The 18218-nt window shown below is 42.1% G+C and overlaps 1 protein-coding gene across 29 annotated transcripts in view; it reads left to right on the top strand.

Annotated features, from left to right (window-relative positions):
- ESRRG (estrogen related receptor gamma) overlaps window positions 1-18218 on the top strand; it is a 618648-nt gene that overhangs the window by 308959 nt on the left and 291471 nt on the right. For 16 of the 29 annotated variants that reach the window (XM_035711222.2, XM_035711219.2, XM_035711218.2 and 13 more), the window contains one exon: window positions 11266-11348. The exons of the other annotated variants lie outside the window; for them this stretch is intronic. The gene's annotated coding sequence lies outside the window, so the exon portion shown is untranslated. The remainder of the gene's footprint in view (window positions 1-11265; window positions 11349-18218) is intronic. 29 annotated transcript variants of the gene reach the window in all.

Genomic DNA, 18218 nt, shown 5'->3' with positions numbered 1-18218 from the left:
TATTTCTCTAGGTGCTCTGACTCTTAGCTGATCATGTCATTAGTTTAACCTACAGCAGCATCGAGTTGTGGGCTTTCTGCTTTAGCATCTCCAGATGGAGTCCGCCATCAAGGCTCACGGGATCTGTAGGTGCCTGGGCATCTTTACAATAATCCTATCCCACTTTTGGCCGCTCCTCCAGCTTATACCACACAATGCTTAACACTGAACTGTTCCAAGTTCCTTTGTCCTAGTTGACATGATGCTATGTAATTATTCTAATACTTTTGATGAGAAGGTGGCTTTTGTGTATTGAGGCCTTTTTATCCTCATTTATGTCAGCTCATTGCCGTATGGCGTAGAAAACGGGCCCTGAATTTATGCTTGTTGGTCAGTTGACCAGAGGGCTTTAGCTAATCACAATCCCTCTTATTTGTTCACACAAGGGCACCTACCCTGCTGTCAATTACGATTATGGTCATCATAGTTTTGGGAAAGAGATGGTATTTGGCCAAGGTCACGGAGAGGAAGGAGGGGATTAAAAAAAATGTACAAGGGACACAAACTATAGAAATTAGACTTATATTTGAGCCGGAGTTATCAAAATGTATTTCTAAGAAAGAAAGACTCATTGCTCACATGAGGAAGACCAATCATAGTTCATAGTGAGGACTGCCCAAAGCAAACACCTCTCCTGTCTTACAGCATCCAGGAATGCCGCGTCCATGTGGTCAGAACGGTTGTTTTCTTTGTCGCCCTGCTCATTGTGTTACCTACTGTACAAAGAGCTCTGAAGAAATCGAGCGTCAGTGGTCCCCCGAAATAAGTGAAGTAGAAAAATTATCCATTCGGTGCTCACGCAGACGTGGACTTTTTTTCTAATTTGGTTTTTGCAAAGACTTGATTGTATCCAGTTGGTGTTTTTGGATAATAGCAAAATGTTTTCTATACTTTCTAATGAACTTTAAAGAAATGCATCCAAAACAGACCAGGGAAAACATCATGGATTTGGTCTCTTATATATCTCTCTTCAACATGTATCTGAGTCTTCAATTTGATTGTTTCTTTTGGTATCTTCTCTGAGAGTGGGACTTGGAGGCTTCTAGGGTAATTGTGCCTCCTACCTTTCTAAGGACAGTCTGCTACTGTTTTCTCTAAATAACCTGTGATCATGTAATGGATAAACAGTATTACCTCTGTTTTAATGACCCCCTGATTTTACAGTGGTCGGCAGTGTGCCAGAGTCAGCTCCTTGGACTCTGTTTTTGTTCTACATTCCTCAGTACTACGACAAAAACTATTTACGTTTTGCTTGAATAGCTTAAACACCATTTTAGAAGACTTTAGATTGCTTTTGAACATATTTGAATGCATCTTTAGCCATCACTGGGCTTAAAATGGAAACCCTTTTTTCAGCTTATCTGTATTAAACACCTGTAAAAATCAATGGTACTGTATTTTTTTTCTTATAATGCTCTGTTCCTTTAACTAATGCCAGAAATAATGCACAATTTATTCTAGCGTGTTCTTTCCCCTTTGCCTGATGTTCTCCGGTAGTAAGTGGCATAGTGTATAAGAACTCACTTCTGCTGACTTAATAGTAAAATTGCCAGGTTGATGTTGAAATTCAACCAATTGGAGCCTAATCCTCAAGAAGAAATTTGCTGTCTCTCCTACTGATTATCATCCGTCTTCTTCATAATGAATATGCAGAAAGTTTATTTTTTGCAAGTGCACATACTTACATAAGTGACCAATAGGAGAAGTTAGAGTTAACCAGTGATGTTTTTTGAGCATTGTTATTTTTCCCTAAAATCAGAAGTCATTACATTTATATTGAAAATATTGAGTGGTTTGTATGAGCTTTATGCCAAACTAAGATTAGTGTGCTGTAGCCCATTACAAATGTAGAAGATTGACCATTTTTTATGAGTTAGAATAAAAAATATGATAATAATGTCTTCTCATCATCATAAAGAGAGATGATAATGACTAAATGAAATATTTATATTATCTCATTTTGTTTGATAGGTTCCATCTTCTCCCATACCAAACACTTTCTCAAGAGCAACCATAGCCTCCTGGTTAAAAAAGAAATCTTTGTAGAATTCAAGTTCTTCGTATGTGTTGCTAAAGAAATCCAGTAACCCAATGTTTTACTGCCTTTAATTTCTGAAATTTGTTTTGTGTCTTAAAACAGAGCCCGGTGGTTTGGCGTGTTTTGATCAGGGCTGTGCGTAAAGATGGGTTATGTTTCAGCTTCTATACGCATAGCCTATTTGTTCCCGAGTATTGCTTTTTTGGAAAATGGGCTAATTTGTAAACAAAAATGTTTGTGTATGTTTGTGTATATGTGTGTGTATTACACATATATTCTTTGTGCTGTCTATTGCTGGCGCACATATTGAGTACACCACTTGTCTCTTCATCAACCATATTGTGAGGCTCACCCTGGCCTGTCTCCTCCCTCATGCACTACCTTGCTATTTTTGATATTATTATATACAAGCTATATCCTTCCCAGCTGGACCCTTTCCAGACTTCTGCATCTTCTTCAAGACTTCCTATATAGAAACACTGACATATATGTCACTGCAAAGTCATAGAGGGATTGCTTTATGACACTGATGCTCTGAACATGCATGTTCAGCGGGTGGCTTGGCCCCTCAACGGCTCTGTTTGCATGACCACCGCTGTCATAAAGGATTCTGAGTTCCCAGGAACGGTTTTCAGGCAGGTGGTTGTGTCACAGTGCTTTCCTGTGAACTGAACTGTCCCCATCTTTTTCTCCGCCTCTCTCTCTCCTTCATTCCCTACACTCATCTTACTGAAGTTGGAGAAGAGAAACAAGATTTGAGGCCTGCCCAATTTGTCCTGACACAGAGAGATGCTTAGCTCAGTGGAGGCCAGCTGAGTGCCTGCCTGACATTTCAACAAAGTGTCTGCAGGGCTGCTGGCTCACTGGCCCTTCCCTCTGCCACCGCCTGGCTCCCGGAGAGCCCTGTCTACCTTGGAGCTCCTGTCTACCTTCCTGGAGAGGGGTGACATTCCCTCGGGCTTTGTCACTCAGTGTCTTGTTAGATCTGCTGATGAAGACACTGTTTATGACTCAGCCTTGGTTTTCTGCAAGAGGTGTTTGGGTGTGCTTAGGGGGCCCGCAGAAAACATTCCTAGGGATGCTTTTATTGCTTTTATGGAGGAAAAAAAAATGCCCTATTTTCTGAACACATTGATTTGCCTTTTTTTTTTTTCCTTAAATGTCCAGAAAACATTTTGGATTCAGCACAAAAATGTTGCGATGGCCCAGTTTTCCTTAAATCCCTGATCTGCCAGATTGCAAACGACAGAAGTGTAACTCATCACACTGCTTCCTAGATGGGCTGGGTTTTGTCCCCAGGTCATTTTATTCCTTTTTTTTTTTTTTTTTTTTTAAATGATGATGACCAGGGGCTTTTTTGGTTGTCTCTTACTCTGACAAAGATAAGACCTTAATTTAGTTCCGATATTACATATTACAATCTAAAAACAACACCAAACAGCCTGTGTCATGGGAAAGAGTAGAATTTTAGAGCCTGAGTGAGATCAGGGCCTTGGCATAATTAATTATCCTTTCTAAGCCTTCTTGACTTACCATTAACATTTAGCAAGAGGCAGGGTTGGGAAGATGGGAACCACCTTGCAGGGCTGTTGTGAGGATTTAATGAGGTAATCTAGAAATTTAGCACAACATCTGTTATGTACGCACATAGACATGGAGCCGTGCAAACCAGCAGAGCACCTGCTATCTACTAGCCATGCAAGTTTCTTCTCTCCCGCCTCCCCTTCCTCTCTTTTTAACTTGTCTCCCTCTTACTTCCCATTTGGGGGGGCGGGGTGGGAATTCTTATGATGTCATGCATACTGTTGTTATGGGCTGATGTATGGTTAGGTTGGTTTGGGGTCAGGAATAAATAATATTATAAGTAGATGGTTGCACTCGATTATTACCACCCCTGATGGTTAGTCTCCAAGTTGCTAATTTTAGGTTCACTGATGATGTCTCATCAAGACTCATCCAAGTTTCTAGTTGAGACAGGACTTATTTTCGGTCATTCCATTTTACCTGGATGTTGTCTCGTATCCTCTGTCACACCCAGAGGATGTGACATCTCATGTTATCAGTGATCCATGCTTTAGCTTTAGGGGAAGAATTATACCCAAACATAGGGAAGTCTAAGTTTTCTGGTCAGCAAAGCTCCAAAAACTTTTGGAACATATATAAATAATTCTCTAAATTGTCCCAGAGGAACTTGTCCCTGAAAGGAGTCTCATTTCAATCTTCGAGGGCTAGTGTAGGACAATTCCCATTGGAGGGATGTTGGTGAGTAATGTCTAAGATTTCATTCAATGCTAGGGCTCTGTGACTTTTTCATTCTAAAGTAGGAATGTGCCAAACACTCCTGCTGAGCTATGAAATTAGTAGATCTCATTTGTTGTCTATCCTCCTCATGTGCTGAGTTCATTATTATGTTGGGGTTGGTATTACCCTGGCACCTCCAAAGTACTCAGCAATGGTTAGCTATGATTACCACTTAATGCTCCAGGTTTCTTAGGTAACCATTCTCATCTTGATTCTCTCTCCCTTGTCTATGCTCTTTGAAAACTATAGCCACAATTCCTTGTGTATTTTTACATTTTTCTTTTTTTTTTAAAAGATTTTATTTATTTATTCATGATAGAGAGGCAGAGACACAGGCAGAGGGAGAAGCAGACTCCATGCAAGGAGCCTGATGCGGAACTCAATCCCGGGACTCCAGGATCACGCCTGGGCTGAAGGCAGGTGCTAACCCGCTGAGCCACCCAGGGATCCCCATATTTTTACATTTTTCTTGTATTTCTGGAAGACATTTTAGATTCAGAGGGGTGAAGAGTTTTACAGAGACTCCCTGTCTTCTCCCACCGAGCATAGTTGAGCCCGGCCTCCTTCCTGTCCAGTCTCTGTACTGCAGGCTTCCCCACCCTGCATTGCCCAGATGAGGTACCTGCATTCCAAAACAAAGAGACACAAAACATCATGCCCCATCCATTTAATGTTTTCCATGCTACATTTTAAAAAATCGTATTCAGTTCATTTAAACTAAAAAACAGTTCATCCATTTGTCCTCCACCCCACATTTCCTATGACCACCGGTCTATTCTCCATATCTATGAGCTTTTTTTTTTTTTTTTAAGATTCTACATGTAAGAGAAATCATGCAATATTTGTCTTTCTCTGTCCTGACTTCTTTCACTTTGTATAATCCATCCATGTTGAGATCCATCCATGTTGTTGTGAATGGTAAGATTCGTTCTTTTTTATGGCTGAATTTTTTATTCTAATGTATATATTGTATATATCATACATTCATCCACCGATGGACATCTTGGTTGTTTCTATATCTTGGCTATTGTGAATAATGCTGCAATGAAGATGGATGTATCTTTTCCAGTTAGTGTGTCCTTTTTCTTCAGTGAAGACTCAGAAGTGGAATTGCTGGATCGTATGGTAGTTCCATTTCAATTTTTTAAAGAACTTCCATACTGAGTGCCATTGGCCGAACCAACTTAATATTCGCACAAGGGTTTCTCTTTGCTCCACATCTTCACCAGCTCTTATGTCTTATCTCTTTATACCTGCCATTCTAACAGGTATTAAGTGATATCTCATTGGGGTTTTGATGTGCATTTCCCTGATGATTAGTGATGTTGAGCACCTTTTTATGTACCTGCTGACCATCTGTATGTCTTCTTTGGAAAAATTTCTACTCAGAGCATTTGTCCATTTTAAAATCAGATTGGTTGCTTTATCGCTGTTGAGTTGGATGAGTTCTTTGTATATTTTAGATGTTAGCTCCTTTTTAGATATATAATTTGCATGACTTTTCTCCCATTCCACAGGTTGCCTTTTCATTTTATTGATAGTTTCCTTTGCTGTATAGAAGCTTTTTAGGTTGGTGTAGTCCTACTTGTTTATTTTTGCTTTTGCTATCATATTTAAAAAGTCCTCATGCCACCTATGGTTTCTTCTAGGAGTTTTTTAGTTTCAGGTCTTAAGTTCAAGTCTTTGATCCATTTTGAGTTAATTTTTTATTTATGGTATAAGAAGGTGCTCCAGTTTTATTCTTTCACATGTAGCTATCCAATTTTCTGAACACCAATTATTGAAGAGACTGTCTTTTCCCCATTGTTATTCTTGGCTCCTCTGTTGTAAATTACCTGACTATGTATGTGTGGGCTTCTTTCTGGGCTTTCTCTTCCGTTCCATTGATCTGTGTGTCTGTCTTAATGATAGTATCACATTTTTAAAATTATGTTATTTTTATTTTGTTTAAAGATTTTACCTATGTAGTTTCGAGAGAGAGAGAAAGAGAGAGAGCATGGGTGGGTGCGGAGAGAGGGAGAGGGAGAAGCAGGCTCCCTGCTGACTGGGGAGCCTGATGCAGGACTCAGTGCGGGGCTTGATTCCAGGACCCTGACATCATGACCTGAGCCGAAGGCTACATTTAACTGAGTCACCCAGGTGCCCCCCAAACTTTTAAAATCATTATAACTCTGCCATAGAGTTTGAAATCAGGAAGCATGATGCCTCTGGCTTTGCTTTTTCTCAAGATTGCTTTAGGTGTTTGGGGTCTTTTGGGGTTTCACATAAATTTTAGGATTATTTGATCTAGTTCTGTGAAAAATGTAATTGGTATTTTGATAGGGATTGCATGTGTCTGTAGATGGCTTTGGGTAGTCTGAATGTTTTAACAATATTAATTCTCCCAATCCATGAGCACAAAGTATCTTTCCATTTATTTGTATCTTCTTCAATTTCTTCCTTTTTTTTAAGTATTTGTAATAATAATAATAAAAAAAACTATGTTGAATAATGGAAACAAGTCAGGATGGAAAATCCAGTTTGCAAACTAAACTATTTCTAGGAGCAGGGTATTGTGTTTTCCTGTGACTCTTGAGGACCACTCTAATATGACTACAAGACACGAACCATATCTCAAGAAAAATGTTTGAGGAGTGTTGAACCCTAACACAAAAGCAGCAACCCATTTCTCACAGTAAGTTGTGGGATGTCCAGGAGTGGCTCCCTTACCTTTGCCAGGTAAAACAATACCATTGGGCAGTGAATAGAAGCACTAGAATCTTGGAACCTTCGACTGGTTCTCTAAACCAGAAGCTTGTTTACTAATATGCATGTCGAGCCCTGACTCAAGGCCACCATGAACTTGATTGCTAATTGTCAGTGACTGATTATGGGTACCTCCAGCATGCCTTCAACCTGAAGAAGACAGAAATACCGAATTGGTTCCTTAATCAAGAAGGTGGAATTGCCAGGTTATCGCATAAGAGGGGAAGCTGCAGACGAGTTACAGAGCCCTGGGCTCACCGATAGGATTCCTTTACAGGCCCACAGGTGCCCATTATGCATTCTCTCTCTACCATAGTGAGGTAAAGGCAATAACATCATTTGATGATGGGTTTATTCTCTCCAAATTTCAAGATTGAAATAGAAAGACGACACCTGAATGTAATTCCCGGGGCAGGCGAGCGCCGTCCAGCCCTCACAGGATGCACAAAAGCCAGGGAAGCTCCAAAGAAGTCTATTAGGGGATTTGTTTCGTGGAGCCCAGGGTTTCTTCCATTCGAGTTTTACCCGATACTTAATTTAACTCCTCGAGTAATATAATACACTGGGGCAGGACTAGAGTGAGGTGGTGAGGTGAATGGTACTGCAGCCTGCACATTACCCTGACCTTGCAGCTGAGTATTAATTCGAAGTAGAGGAATTAAAATTGTCTATTCTTTTGCATTGTCATGCCTCACGTTGATAAGCACAAAGAAATGTAAATAAAAAAGACCTATTTCAAAACCTCCCCGTACCACCTTTTTGTTTTATGACAAAAGACAGTTAATTAACATACTAGCAGTAAGCAGCCTTCCCAAACTCATGCTAATTATGTATTCTGTTGACCGGGACGCTAGTCATAAGGTAATTGGCTTGCAGCAACATGACATTTCAAATCATCTCTTGAAATTACATCAAAAAGCCAGCCTGTTTTGTTTTGATAGGGGAACAATCAATTTGATAAGTGGTAACACAGCTCATTGTTTCACATTAATTAGACTAATTGCTCCATGTTAGCCTCTGAAATAGACAGAACTTGGAGAAGACAAAGGCTGCGGCCTTTAGCATGCAGCGCGTGTGATGTTCCACTTGCCTGCACAGACCGTAGGCAGAAAACAGAGCTGTTATAGGAGGCAGCCTTGCGGGAGGCAGGGTGTTAACAGTAGTTTGATGTGTTATGCTTAATACACTGGCTTTCAATTATAGCATCCAGGTTCCAAGTCCCACAGAGGAAAGAAAGGACGACTCTAAAGAACTGTTTCCCAGCTAACCAGGTTTGGGGTTTGAGGGAAGTTATAACAGCCTTGCAGTTCCTCTCCTTCAAAACCCATACACTTTTATGTCCCTGCCAGGGAGGCCCCACTAACATCCCTTTGTAGTACTCTGGGCATAAATGCCTTTAAAAACAGACCGAAGGTAAACAAACAAAGCCGAAACAAAACAAAATACCAAAAGGACCCAGGAAAATAAAATAAAATAAAATAAAATAAAATAAATAAATAAAATAAAATAAAAAAGGCTTTTTTTTTTTTTTTTTTTTTTCTGGGTCCCAGTGACACAACACAGTGTTTTAACGCACCGAGATGCAGGGAACTGTCATTTGGGGGAAATCTGACACTTGAGCCCTGCCAACGCCTTGCAGTTTGACAGGCCGTACCTCTGTTCATTCTCGAGACCACCAGTTGGGCCAAACTGGACGGTGTGATCTTTATGACAGCAGCACATGTCAGTCTCAGTTGGCTAGGAAGAGAATGCCCCTTGTGACCCCAGGCACGGACTCCTGATGCTCACACATAGGTTGGTGAGATCGCGTTACTGGACGGCTGATGCAATGGAACAGGGCTCCTTCCCAAGCAAAAGGCTGTCCAGGGCTTAAAAAAACCAGATGCACTGCCTCTGCCCCTCAGACGCTGTCTAGTTACCCACACACGACTTCGGATTATTGCAGGCTAACTAAAACGAACGTGCAAATCGGCGGGCGTGTGTGTGTGTGTGTGTGTGTGTGTGTGTGTGTGCCTCTTCCTGTCCCTACTGTTTTTATGTGTGAAGTGGGAATTAGTCTAAATATTTGATTCTGCGGTTGCAAATCACCAAATTCACTGTGGTTAGGCGGTAAATTATCTTGTTGGCTTTGGGCTGCATTTGACCTAAGAGGCAGAGTCCCAGACAGCAAGAGACTCTGCTAATTGCCACTGCAGCTCGATTCAAAGAATGGTTTGCACAGGTTCGTGGTGTGGAAAGGACTTTGGGTCTCTCACTAGTTTCTTCAGCTTCACCAAGAGTGGTGTGGTCTTTGAGCAGGAAGGACAGCAACATATAAACATAACAGTGTTTTCCTAAGATACACAGCCGCATTACACATCCCAAAATTGTAAGTATGATGTTCCTCCATTTGTAAATGCTTATGGGCTTTCATTGAAATTAGAGGGAAAAACGACGGTGAGATTTGGACCTGGCTTGGAAAATGAATTGGCAACGTTTAAACGAGATTGATTTGCTTCTGGGTACGAAGGCATCTCGGGCGGGGAAGGTGGGGGCATGCGGACATTGGTACCAAAGGGGAGCATTTCATGTCTTCTTTTTCTCCTTCCCTCAAAGGGATGATCCTTCTGCAGGAACTTCAAAGCCCAAATTTGCTCGGCAGGTTTAATTCGGTCATTTAAAAGAAAAAAAAAATCGTATGTGGTGTAGCAGAGGCGAGCAATTAAATGATTGCTCCTACAAGTTAATAAATCTTCAACAGCCTTTTAAAGAGGTACAAGGATTTGTGATGTAAGTGTGCTAATGTGCTGTTTTCCCCGTAAAATCCCAGGGTTTATTCAGAAGGTAAATGATGGGGAAGAAGAAGAAAAAAAAAAAAAAAAAGGACCAAGATTGAAGCCCCTTAACATTCAGCTTAAGTGCTGGTTCCACTTGCTTGAGCACAAGTTGGAAGCAGCTTTGTTAGGATTCCAGCCGGCGCCCTCGCTGTCACTACTGGTTCTTGTATAGTCAAGCCCCACTTGGAGCAGAGCAAATCTTTGCTCAGTTAAGCGAGCGTCAGTCACTGGTAAGCTTGGCTGCCGGCCCAGGGTTGTTAGGCTTTTCCATGCTACACCTGAATGAGATATTGACGAGCCATTGCTACCCAAACAGAGTTGAGAAACTGGCTAAAAAAATAAATAAATTAAATTGTCATGGGGCTGACAGAATGATTTTGAAAATGCAACTTGCACTTCCAGTGTACAAGCAGAACAAGGAGAGCGCTGCTGGCCTGCTGCGAGGCCGGTGTGCCGTTGGGTTGGTTGAATGGCTTTTCGTGCTCTCCTGACTCACCAGTGTGGATTTGGGATGGGGCTTGGGGTGGGAGGGGGGCAGGTGCTGACAGATTATAACCCCGAGTAGACCCTGCTTTGGCCTTGCTTCATTGCAATGGGCCTATCATCGACTTAACGAAAGCTTCCCAAAACAAAACGCTGGGGAAGGAATATAGTTAAGAGGCTTTGGGGTGAAGAGAAGGCTTTGACAGTAGGTAATTTCTGCTGAGCAGAAAAATTAGGATCAGAGAAAATCAGGGACAGAGTGGGGGAAAAAAAAGACATAAAGTAGGAATAGTTTTTAAGTAGGAATGGCTGGCCGAGCTATTAATCACAGAGTGCTCCGAGCCACAACAGGGCTTGTGTGAGGCCTGGTAAGACCAAAGGACAGAGGCTAAAGACTCTACAAAAGCCCCCACCTCGCCCCACGTGTGTGGGAGGGGTGACCTGTTCACATTGGCTTAAAAAAAAAAAAAGATATAAAAACCCAAGGAGTTTTGGTAAATATTTAGAGTCTTTGTTTTTTTACTGTTGAGTCAATGTTGTGTTGTGATCATGGCAATGCTTGTTCTCCTAAAAAGTGGAAAAGCTGAATTTCACCCTTGGCAAACTGGTAGAGGGGGGAAGAGGTTCGGGGAGGGGAGAGCCCTCCGATGAACCTCTGAATGCTCTGGCAAGCCTTTGTCTCCAAAAACTATTAATTGGAGGTTTGCTGGGAGAAATCGGAAATTACTATAGGTTCTAAAGGTTTAATAACTTCTTTTAAAATAGATTCCGGGCTCTTGTAAGCGTGCATGTGCTATTTTAATGCATAATTTCTCATGGAAATTATGTGATTTCTCCTCCTAGCTGTGTCTGTATTGAAAAAAAGGACAGTTCGGAGCGTGCTGGCATTTTGCTCCCTCCACATCCAGCTCCCATTCCTACTAGAGGTAGGTGCTTGGGGGGACTCGGTGGGGTGGCGTGACTGGCATGGGGATCGGTGGCCCTTCCCGCTTCAATCTTTGACTCATGTCCAAAGCACACACCTGACTCCAGGACTCTGGACCATTGGGGCTCAGCCAAAGCCCAACCCCCCCATAGCAAAGAAATCCAAACACGCATTGACAGGTCAGCACCGAGGCAGGGCCACAGGCACAGAGGGAGATCTTCAACATCCCGAGCACCACCTTGCCCTCCAGCAGTTTACTCTCTTTGGTTTCAGGATCTGTAAGTGGGGGGTAGTAACATCTATGTCACAGGGTTGCTGGAAAAACATTAAGTGGAAGTAAAGCTCCTGGCCTGGTGCTTCGTAGAAGCATGTATTAAGTGCTTTGTGGCAGGTCCTTTGAGAAATGCGGGTTGTTTGTAGTAATTTTTTTTTTTAAGATTTTATTTATTTATTCATGAGAGACACACAGAGAGAGACAGAGACACAAGCAGAGGGAGAAGAAGGCTCCATGCGGGGAGCCTGATGCAGGACTCCATCCCAGGACCCCAGGATCACGCCCTGAGCCAAAGGTGGACAGAAGTTCAACCTCTAAGCCACTCGGGTGTCCCTATTTGTCTGTAGTATTAAAGAAGAGGTGTAGACACTTGAAATTGTCTTCTAGTACACGCAGGGCCAGATGCATGGGTGCGTGGTCACCTGTGTGGCCACATAGACCCCTCTGCTCTGAAGGGCCCCACACTGGGTTTAATGTTCTGCTGTCCCCTTCTGCACATTCTTAATATTTTTTGAACAGGGAGCCCTACATTTCCATTTTGAATTGGGCCCCACAAACTGTCATTTGACTCTGCCTGCAATTTTTTTTTTTTCTAGTGATACCTTTTATGGAATATTTTAAATTAGCATTTGACACTATCAGTCAACTGCTATCTAACTGCTCAGTTAATTCTTCTTTTTTTTTTTTTTTTCTTTTGTGCTGCTGTGACCTCCTCTCATGAATACCTGGCTCGCTCCACCCACCCTGCAGTTCTCCATGAGCAGTATTTAGTTAGCATCCCTACAGCTGAGTTCCTCTGCTCCCTAAGCAGAAAGACCCCTTCCTCGCCAGCACCCCCACGTCCCCACAGCGTCCTGGTGTACACCCAGTCTAACACTCCCCTTCTCAGTGCCCTGGACAGTAAGCTCGTTCAAGGGAAGACGCTTCCTCTTTTTCCAACCTGCTGCCTCCCACCATTCTGACTCATAGTTGGTATTGACACAACAAGTGAACGAACAAACCGATTACCAGAGCTTCCAAGAGCACAACGGACTCCTTGTCCTCTCACCTTTAAAAAATTATTTTTTTCTGCTTTCCTTTGGCAAAGTAGTTTTTGAGCAATGGATGCCTCACGTACATACAATAGGGACCAAATGGAAAAACAAGTTCAGGGTTGCCTCTGAGGTAGAAACCAGCTCCTAAACAAGAATCGGTGGGCAATTGAGTGGCTATCATTGGACACCACCCAGTCGAGAAAATGAAATGCTTTTTTGTAACTCCTGTTCTGTTGGATGGTATATGAAAACCCTGAAACTCTTGTTCCAAGGTCTTAAAGCATGTTTCTTCGGCACAGGGGTTTAGAAGCCTTTTAACACCTGGGCCCACAAGACAAAGGGGAACCTGTATAGGGATGGGTTCGATGGTGGGCAGAGCTAGGAGTCAGTAAATTCTGTTGAAATCAAATGCTAAAAAAAAAAAAAAGAAAAGAAAAAAAAAAAGAAATCAGCTGCTACATTTTGTGAGCACATGCAGTTTTCTGAAGAGAAAGTCTCTGGCTTTCATGAGATCCTCAAAGGAGCCTCTGGACCAAAAGTAATTAAAGACCCCTGCTTTGGTATTTCAATTTGAGAAAATGATGTTTCTTTCTTATTAAAATAGAATACTGTCTATAATGACTTGTCATTATTAAAGGGATGCTTTCCTGACTTTTGACAGCCCCCTCACACATATACCCAGGCCAGTTAATCAACTGTAATTTTGAAAAAGTGTTTCTTAAATGGTCTCAAGTTGATTGAAGTACTTGCACTTGCTCTTCAAAGTTGTCCGCATTGCTTTCCTCCTTTTCTCTCCAGCCCACCTTCCTCCTGCTTTGGCCGGTTTTTCAGTGTTTCGAGGGGCACCAGGAAAGGGGAGTTCAGAAAGCTTGTGTGCCATTGGCTACTGGGTGGTGCATTTCTTTTGTTGTTCTGGGTTGTTTTTAGAATTCATATCATTGATGTGCTTGGGGCATTGGTGACAAGATGTTAATGGTTTCCTGACTGGGCAGACAGCTGTGTTGAGAGGTGTTAAGTTTTCAGTAAATTCATCTGTTTTATTAGTTCAAATTTACCTGCAATGTTTAGCTCATTTACAACTGAATTTGTGGTCTATTTTTTTTTTTTTCACCTTTAGCAGCTTTTGTTTCTTTCCTTTGTTTTCATGTAATTTCATTTGAAAAGTACGGAGATTCCTCCTTCCTTCCCTCCCCCCCCCCCACCAAATAAGTTAGGGTGTCTTTACCTACAATAAACAAGGGTTTGGGAGGGTGCCCCTTCCTCAAGACCATGACGTGGTTCTAGGGCTACAGAAGTGATAATCCCCAATTACTAAAAATGGAATATTTGCAGTTATCATTGCAGATAAGTTCACCCAGTTTAATGGAAAGTTCTGGCATGGCATGGTTCTGTTTTGCTCCTCCTGGTTTGTGTTTGTGCTGAAGATGTGAGCTGTGCCAGAGGCGGGTAGAAGCAAAAGTTAGCCTCTTGATTGAGACGTTGCAAACTTCTCATTGATATAAAAACCTCAGTGTGATACTATATACCAATGTTCTTGGCTCTTTTTGTTGTTAAATATTGCCCATTTCCTCCTCCACTGAATTCTTGTTTGTCCTTCTACAGTCTGAATTAAGAAATCATTCATAACTTCTATGGACTAGTCTTCAGTTTGCTTATGTATGGATTCCCTCCCTTGCCTCCCTGTGTGAATTGGAAGCTCCTGGAAGACAAGGTCCCTCCTCCTTGTACCTGCCCATAAATCCTGGTGTGATGCCAGACCCACTGTTAATGCTTTTAAGTCCTCGCTGATTCAGTGATTACAACGGCCTCCTTCTATCCTGAGTAATCAAATCGGCCATTTAAGCTGTGATTCTGCAGACTTTGGCTGTGACTTTGGATTAAGCTCCTCGAGGCCGATTCCTTCCTGAAATACTTTCTAAGCATGGCAGAAACAGCAAGGTAGAGTCACTGGGTAATGGGGAGGAATGCTAGGCCAAGTTATGCTAATCCTGAATACGAAATATTTAGGATTGAAAACTCAGTTTCTGGCCGCCTAGGTGGCTCAGTTGACTGAGCATCTACCTTCAGCTCAGGTCATGATCTCAGGGTCCTGGGATTGAGCCCTGTATCAGGCTCCCTGCTCAGCAGAGGAGTCTGCTTCTCCTTCTCCCTCTGCCCCTCCCTCCTGCTCGTGCTCTCTGGCTCTCTCTCAAAATAAATAGAAATAAAATCTTAAAGAAAAAAAAAGAAAGAAAAAAAATCAGTTTCATATTTCTCAAAATTACTCACAGCACTTTTTGTGCCCATTGTCAGTTTTGTTTTTTTTTGTTTTTGTTTTTGTTTTTTTATTTTTGGAAAAGGAGTGGGTATAGTGGTATAGGTTACAGAAGATACATAACATTTACTGAGTGATCTCTTGGGGAACACCATACTTAGGAGCTTATAGTCCTCTTGGACTAGCAAAGGATAATGGCTAAGAATATTAACCATTTAGGGCCAGAAAGGTATTGGAAATTATATAGCCATGCCTCCTCATTTTGTCAGTGAGGGGGTCAATTCCTCAGCTAATTTAGGTACTCTGTTCAAGAACATACGAGTAATATTATTAATAGCAAAATTACTATAAGCCGACACTTGTTTAAGTGCCTTGTGCTTATTAATTCATTACCTCATAATAGCTTCATGAGGTAGGTTTATGTTTATTTTTCTTTTGTAGATGAAGAAACTGATGTACAAAAAGATTAGATCAGTCACCCAAGATCTGATGTTTCTGGCTATCTCCAAAATCCATTTTTCTCCATCTCTACTGTCCCTGCATTAGGCCAAACTACCACTGCCTCCTATCTGGACTTCTTAGAGGGGCCTCCTCGCTGGTCATCCTGCATCCATTCTCACCACCTAGATAGATTCGGCCCTTGGAGGGCTTCATTTGAGACTCCAATCTGTGTGTGGTACTGCACTGCTGTCAGTGGCCACACATTGCTTGTAGGACTGTAGGAGGCAGCCCTTCCTGGTTTTCAGAAGCCCCTCTCATGCTCGCTCCCCTGCCTGTGATACTGGAGCACTTTCCCTATGCTCCCTCATGTGTCAGAACCTTGGCAGGTACCATATCTTGTACCCATTTTTCATGGTCTTACTTCTGCCCACCATTCAGATCCTACCTCAAAGGTCGCCACCTCAGGGAAACCTTCTCTGACTCCTTAGCTAAACCAAAAGCCACTATTTACAAGTCTTTGAGCCCTCAGGGACTGTATGGATTTGACTTAACATTGTGTTCCTAAAGCCAATACAATAGTTTCCCCATATTCACAGAAAATACATTTCAAGACCCTCAGTGAGTACCTGAAGCCACAGATAGTTCCAAACTCTATATATACTGTTTTTTTTTTCTTATACAGACATACCTATGATAAAGCTTAATTCATAAATTAGCACAGTAGGAGATTAATAACAATAATAATGAAATAGAACAACTATAACAATAGACTGTAATAAAGTTCTATGAATATAGTCTCTCTCACTCTTTTGAAATACCTCGTTGATTGCACTCATCCTTCTCGTGTTGATGTGAGATGATGAAATGCCTACCTGATAAGTGGGGTGAATGATGTAGGCATTGTGATGAAGTGTTAGGCTACTGTTGACCTTCTTTCTGACAATTCTTCAGAAGGAGGACCATCTGCTTTCAGACTGCAGGTGACCATGGGTAACTGAAACCAGAGGGAGCCAAACCAAGGATGAAGGTGGGGCCCCCTGTACAGTGCTGAGTGCATAGCTGACAATCAGCATTTGTCAAAGTGGGGAAGGAAAGGAGGAAGAAAGCCCTAAAGTGCTAGGAGTAATTCATTCTTGCCTTAGTCAAAAGAGTCAGGGCTTGGAGTTACGGTATCTGACCTGATTCTCACTGTACTGCTCACTTATTGGGAAAATGCATAAAATGGGAGCAAGGCATCTCTACATCAAGACTGATGCAGAGAAGAATTCCAGGTAATCTCTGTGGATCCTCTGCCCTGAAGGAAGAGGAGCACAGCTCCCTACCTCAGGAGTGTGGGCTCTGCATAGTGACTTCTTTCTCAAAAGTAGTGTGGAAAGAGGCATGGGAAAGAGTAACTTCACAGTGGATCTCTGCCAGGTGGATCAAGGTCAGGTTATCAACAGTGATAAGCCATGTTCATAGTATGTACCTTTGATATGATGTGATGAAAACACTTTACCTCTGAGGTCTTTCATCCCCAAGCCCATAACCCCAGTCTAATCATGAGAGAAACAGCAAACAAATCTCAAATTTACAAAATACCTGGCCAGTAACTCCTCAAACTGTCAAGGTCATCCAGAAACAAGGAAAGTCTGAGGAACTGTTATAATCAAGAAGGGCCGAAAAAGACAACAGCTAAATGTAATGGGATATCCTGGAAGAGATTCTGGAACAGAAAGGGGGTAGATAAAAATTTAGGAAATATGAATATTAAGTATGGAGTTAGTTTTGTCACTAGTAATACATCGATATTGCTTTATTAGTTGTGACAAATGTAACTCACCAACCTAAGATGTTACCAGTAGGAAAAACTGGGTGGGAAATATATGGATGGGAGTTCTCTTTTGCTATCTTTACAACTTTCCTGCAAATTTAAAATTATCCTAAAATAAAAGGTTTATTTTTTTTTTTTAAAGTCATGCTGAGCTTTTGACATTGGATGACTGGGCAAATTAGTGGTGTAAAATAGCAGGGGGTCAACCACAAAGTCACGGCTCTGAGCGTTTGGAAGTCGGTTGTGTTGAGGGGGCTGGTGGTGAAACTAAGCTTCAGTGTTGAGGAGATGCCACATGCTGAGGAAGAGGGGGTTCCACAGAAGGTTAGGCAGGGAAAAGAAGGACGGGACATTGGATTGGAGCTAGAAGAGACAGTAGAGGCCAGTGAAGGATTTTTCAGGATTTGAAAAGATGTGTATTAATCCATAGGAGAAGAAATTACTCAAATGCTTGTTTTATTCCTATTTAAGAGTGAGGATGAAATAAGTGATAGATGCATGGTTAGGGCTGTGGATGGGTTGGCTTTACTCTACGGTGATTTTGTAAGCCAATATTTTCACTTGAGAGAATCTCCAAATATTGGCATCTGTACGTCTTTTCTTTAGAACCTTCCATTTCTCATGAAGAGAGTCATCTGATGCCCCACCCCAGGGATATACAACTGCCTAGGGCGTTCTGGGAGTCCAGTGGGGAAGAGGGTGGGTGGAATAGAGGCTTTCCTACAATTCCCTCATTTCCAGTAAGGGGTTTTGAGGCCACCTCTTCTTCCCGGACACCCCCCGCTCCTGGTATTGTGGTCCTTAGGATTTCTCTAGCTCGGTTTCTCCAAAGACAAAGCGAGGAGGAAGAGTGGATGCTGTGCTTTGTAAGGAGTAAGTAGAGGGTGTGAAGGACAGACTTTCAGCCAGCCCCACCTGATTTTAGCTGCGTGCCTTACCCCTGCCTTACACCAACGCCTGAGACCCAGTGCCCTTGATTCCTGAGCTTTTAGGGTGAAGAGTCCTGCATCTTGTTGTCCCACTTTGCTTGTGTTTACAGTTCACTTCCTGCACGT

The sequence above is a fragment of the Canis lupus genome, chromosome 38, assembly GCF_003254725.2.
Source record: "Canis lupus dingo isolate Sandy chromosome 38, ASM325472v2, whole genome shotgun sequence".
Classification (NCBI taxonomy): Eukaryota; Metazoa; Chordata; class Mammalia; order Carnivora; family Canidae; genus Canis; species Canis lupus.
This window is presented reverse-complemented; position numbering and strand designations above follow the sequence as displayed.